Source organism: Hordeum vulgare, chromosome 3H, assembly GCF_904849725.1.
Source record: "Hordeum vulgare subsp. vulgare chromosome 3H, MorexV3_pseudomolecules_assembly, whole genome shotgun sequence".
Taxonomy (NCBI): domain Eukaryota; kingdom Viridiplantae; phylum Streptophyta; class Magnoliopsida; order Poales; family Poaceae; genus Hordeum; species Hordeum vulgare.
Window position 1 is genome coordinate 532,737,095 of NC_058520.1, and position 6,139 is coordinate 532,743,233.

Genomic DNA, 6,139 nt, shown 5'->3' on the forward strand with positions numbered 1-6,139 from the left:
GTCTCTAAGCATAAGTACCAAAGGGGCAAGTAAAAGTGGTCTTTTCTTGATCGGTAGTGTTAACATGAATTTGAGAGAAGCCAGAGTACCCATCAAGATAGCAAAAGTGAGTGTTTTTGGATAACCTTTCAAGCATTTGGTCGATGAACGGCAAAGGGTAGTGGTCCTTCCTGGTTGCCTTGTTCAACTTCCTGTAATCAATACACATTCTATATCCAATAATAATTCTTTGAGGCATTAGTTCATTCTTATCATTAGGAACCACAGTCGTAACTCCTTTCTTGGAAACACAATGTACTGGACTTACCCACTTACTATCATCTATAGGGTAGATAATACTTGCGGCTAGAAACTTGAGGATTTCGTTCTAACAATATCCTTCATCTTCGGGTTCAACCATCGTTGATGATCAACAACCAGTTTAGCATCAAGCTCAAGATTGATAGTAGGCTGACAAATAGATGGACTAATCCCCTTAAGATCATCAAGGGTATAACCAATAACGCTTCAGTGTTTACGAAGGACTTCCAATAATCGCTCTCCTTCATATCCTGAAAGGTTAGAATTGATAATAACATGATATACTTTCTTTTCATCTAAATAAGCATACTTGGGCGTAGTGGGAAGGGGTTTAAGATCAAACATCGGGTCTTCTTTTGGTTTCAATAAAATTCCCAAAGTCTCAACCGGAAGGTTGTGCTTCAGGATAGCAGGTTGTCTCAAGAATATGTCTCGTGGTCTTCCATAAATTGCTGCAAAGGATCGTTAGGAGGAATAGCAATAGAAGCAATTTCTTCAATAATTTTATCATTACTAGGCAGATCAGTACCACGAGTTTGCTTTGGGAATTTAGAAAAGTTAAATTCATATGTCTCACCATTAAATTCAACAGATACTTTTCCTTTCCTGCGGTCTATAATAGCTCCACAAGATTTGAGAAAAGGCCTACCAAATAGGGAAAAAAAACTATCTTGCAGTGAACCAAGTACTAGAAAGTCGGTAGGATATTTTACCTTTCCACATAGAACTTCAACATCTCGCACAATTCCAATAGGAGAGATAGTTTCTTTGTTTGCAAGATGAATAGTAACATCTACTTCTTCAATTTCACATGGTAGAATCTCATTCATGATCTCTTGATAAAGTGAAAAAGGAATAGTACTAGCACTGGATCCCAAATCACATAGCCCATAATAATTATGATCTCCTATTTTAACAGATACAACTGGAGTACCTGAAATTGGGCCTTTATTCTTGGCTGTAACAAGGTTAGTGGAAACAACACAAAAAATTATATTGGTATCCTCAATATTACTAGTAACAAGATCCTTGACTAATGCAACTTGAGGATCGACTTTAATCAGGTCCTAATGCTCATCAGTCGTTCTTTCAGTTTTATTCAGGATGCCTGTGACAAAAGAATGCTCCCTCATCCTTGCGGGAAAAGGGGGCTTTTCGTATTCAACTGCAGGCAAGATAGGGTCAACAACATTAATATCAGCAAGTAATTCCTTAAAAGGTTTATGGTGTTGATCCTCCTTCTTCTTAGAAGAGTCAATATGAGAGGCAAAGTCTTTGCAAAAATCAATTAGAAGCTGGGAATCAAGACCAATCTTAGCACAAAAGGTATTGAAGTAATCCGTTTTCACATAGCTCTCAATGTAATCACGCTCATAATTTATAACGGGTTCAATACCTTTACCAATCTCCCAGTCTTTAGTGTTCTTCTGGATCCTTTCAATAAGATCCCACTTAGCTTCAGTGCTTTTGTTGGAGAATGCCCCAGTAGAGGAAGCATCAAGCATCTCTTTATCTTGACGAGAAAGCCTTGCATAAAAATTTGTGAGAATAATTTCTTTGGAGAGCTCACGATTGGGACATTTGAGCATTAAGGACTTCAATCTCCCCCAAGCTTGAGCGATGCTTTCTACGTCACAAGACCAAAAGTTATAAATATAATTCATGTCTCTATGTATTTCATGAAGAGGATAAAACTTTGCATAAAAGAGAGGCATAAGATCTTGCCAATTTAGTAAATGAGAGTCATCAAGAAGCCTATACCAATTCAAAGCCTTATCTTTTAATGATAGAGAGAATAGATTTCTCATAACAAAATCCAATGATATACCTGCAAGCTTAAATAAGGAGCATAGTTGTGAAAGATATAGCAAGTGTTCACCTGGATGTCTATCTCCTGCATATCGATTAGCCAAAACACAATCAATAATGCCAATTGGTATTTTAAAGAGCACAATTTCAGTAGGTGGGGGAGGCTTCTCCACCACAATAGCGTCGGGGCGGTTCCCCACAAGCAACAAACCAAGAGCAGAGTTGTTCATAGGGACAAAAAGCGGAAACAGTAAAACTAAAACAACACGTACATCGTAAATGTTTCCTTACCAATTTCACCTACCAATAGCGCTACACTCCCCGACAACGGCGCCAGAAAATGGTCTTGATGACCCACAAGTGTAGGGGATCTATCGTAGCCTTTTCGATAAGTAAGAGTGTCGAACCCAACGAGGAGCAGAAGGTATTGACAAGTGATCTTGAGCAAGGAATAACTTTTTATGGGTTTTCTAGTATAAGCAACAAGGAAATAAATGGAAATAAAGTAAATGGTGCCGAGGTGCAGCAAGTGGCCCAATCCTTTTGAACACAAAGGATAAGCCGACGGACTAAACTTATAAAGACTAAGGCGTTCCTGAGGACACACGGGAGAGATAGTCAAGTGCTTTCGTCATATTCCGTCTAGTATTATGTTTTGTATTGATAAGTGTTATGTGGGTGAATCTTAACTAGTGCACCGTCTAGGCTAAGACAAGCACACTCTTATGATTAATCCCTCTTGCAAGCATCCGCAAATACAAGAGAGAAATTAAGGCAAAGCCTAACCATAGCAATAAACTTTAGGATCCAATACTCCCTCATGCAAAAGTATGCGAATTAGGGTTCACGTTTCTATCACTCCGGCAACCCACCCTAAGCATTCTTTATACACGATGCATTACCCTAGGTCCTTAAAAAGGCGAAGTGTTATGTAGTCGACGTTCACATAACACCACTAGAAGAATAACACCATAACTTAAATATCAATCAACACATATTACTTCAACATCATATGACTACTAGCATCTAGACTTTTCCCATGTCCTCGAGAACTAAAGGAACTACTCACAAGACATAAAAAAGATCATGATCAGAGGTGATGAAAATATGACTAACAATCTGATCACAACAATAATTCTCCAACAAAACTCAATAGCATTTACCACAAAAGAGTAATCAAAACCGGTAGAGTAGAGGGGGTGAATAGCAAGGTACAACTCCGATTGCAATGGTGAAGTAGATGGGATGAAGATTGAGATGGTGCTGGTGATAGTGATGATGGCGATGATGATCTCGATCATGCCCGTGACGATGGTTATGACGATGAGGACGATCTCCCCTTCCGGGAGGAGTTCTCTGATGACCCACAAGTATAGGGGATCTATCGTAGTCCTTTCGATAAGTAAGAGAGTTGAACCCAATGAGGAGCAGAAGGATCTGACAAGTGGTTTTCAGCAAGGTAATATCTGCAAGCACTGAAATTATCGGTAACAAATGATTGTGTGGTGAGATGATTCACAACAAGAAACAAGTAACAAAAGTAGCAACGGTGTAGCAAATTGGCCCAATCCCTTTGGTACCAAGGGACAAGCCTGGACAAAGTCTTATAGGAGGTAAAACGCTCCCGAGGACACATGGGGATTTCTGTCAAGCTAGTTTTCATCATGTTCATATGATTCGCGTTCGTTACTTTCATAGTTTGATATGTGGGTGGACTAGCGCTTGGGTACTGCCCTTACTTGGACAAGCATCCCACTTATGATTAATCCCTCTCACAAGCATCCGCAACTACGAAAGAAGAATTAAGACAAAGTCTAACCATAGCATTAAACTAGTGGATCCAAATCAGCCCCTTGCGAAGCAACGCATAAAGTAGGGTTTAAGCTTCTGTCACTCTAGCAACCCATCATCTACTTACTACTTACCAATGCCTTCCTCTAGGCCCAAATAATGGTGAAGTGTTATGTAGTCGAACGTTCACATAACACCACTAGAGGAAAAACAACATACAACACATCAAAATATCGAATGAATACCAAATTCACATGACTACTTTTAGCATGACTTATCCCATGTCCTCAGGAACAAAAGTAACTACTCACAAAGCATAATCATATTCATGACCAGAGAGGTAATGAGTAGCATCAAAGATCTGAACATAAACTCTTCCACCAACTAATCCAACTAGCATCAACTACAAAGAGTAATTAACACTACTAGCAACCTTACAAGTACCAATCGGAGTCGCGAGACAGAGATTGGTTACAAGAGATGAACTAGGGTTTGGAGATGAGATGGTGCTGATGAAGATGTTGATGGTGATGAGTCCCCTCCAATGAGAGGAGTGTTGGTGATGATGATGGCGACGATTTCCCCCTCCGGGAGGGAAGTTTTCCCGGCAGGATCGTCCTGCCGGAGCTCTAGATTGGTTCTGCTCAAGTTCTACCTCGTGGCGGCGGCGAATCCTCCGAAAAGCCTCCTCTTGATTTTTCCAGACCGAAACCCTTCTTGTAGCAAAAGGGGGGAGCCAGAGGGCCAGCTGGGAGCCCGCAAGCCCCCTAGGCGCGGCCAGGGGGGTGGCCGCGCCTAGCAGGCTTGTGGCCCCCTACTGGTGCCCCTCCGACACTTCTTCGGCCCAGTATTTTTTATAAATCCCAAAAAAAAATCCACGTTGATTTTCACGGCTTTTGGAGTTGCACAGAATAGGCATCTCAAACTTGCTCCTTTTTCAGGCCAGAATTCCAGCTGCTGGCATTTTCCCTCTTCATGTAAACCTTGCAAAATAAGAGAGAAAAGGCATAAGTTTTGCACCGTGGAGTGAAATAACAGCCCAAGAAGCGATAAATATCAACATGAAAGTATGATGCAAAATGGACGTATCATTCTCCCCGGTGAAATCTACCCGTCGGAAAGGTCTTTTCTTCTCGGTAGGTTTCTGCCGCAGAGCGGTGGCGGAACTGCGAAAACTCCTCTGTCCCCGTAACTTTTAGGTCAAGAGGATGATATAGGCCAAAGGAGAGCGCTGGAGGTGGGACCCACCATCCAGGCGGCCTCTAGGCGCGACCTAGGGGTGGCCCGCGCCAGCAGGTCGCCTGGGTGACCTGTGGCCCCCCTCCGGCCCTCCTTCGGTTAGTCTTCGTGATCTATTCGGAAACTTATTCCCTCAAAATTTCATTGCAATTGGAGATGTTCTGATATTGCAACTCTTCATGCTATTTTCTCCGCTGAATCCCGCGTCTACTATTTCGGCACCGGAAAGTCGTAAACTGTGTAAAATAAGCCAAAACACTATAAGTACATCATCATAATGTGAAATATATCAATGAATAGAGACAAATTATGATACAAAATAGTGATGCATTTTGGACATATCAGATACAACGAGAAGGTTTTGTCGATCCTAAGGATGCTAAGAAGTGTGCAAGCTCTAATGATCCTTCTAAGGACTAGAGTAAGCATCTCGGAGTTGGATATGCGCTTTGATGTGATGATCAAAGCTTTTGGGTTTATACAAAGTTTGTGAGAAACTTGTATTTCCAAGGAAGTGAGTGGGAGCAATATAGAATTTCTGATGAATATATGTGGTTGACATATTGTTGATCGAAAATGATGTAGAATTTCTAGAAAGCATGTAGGATTGTTTGAAAACGTGTTTTCAGAGGAAAACCTGGATTGAGCTACTTGAACATTGAGCATCAAGATCTATAGAGATAGATCAAGACGCTTGATAAAACTTTCAATGAAATGCATGCTTTGACAAGTTTTTGTAGGAGTTCAAAATAGATCGGCAAAGAAGGAGTTCTTGGATGTTTGTAAGGTGTGAATTTGAGTAAGACTCAAAGCCCGACCATGACAGAAGAAAGAGAAAGGACGAAGGTCGTCCCCTATGCATTAGACATAGGCTCTATAGTATGCTATGATGTGTACCGCACCTGGTGGGTGCCTTGCCATGAATTTGTCAAGGGGTACGAGAGTGATCCACGAATGGATTACTAGACAACGGTCAAAAGTTATCCTTAGTAGCTAGTGG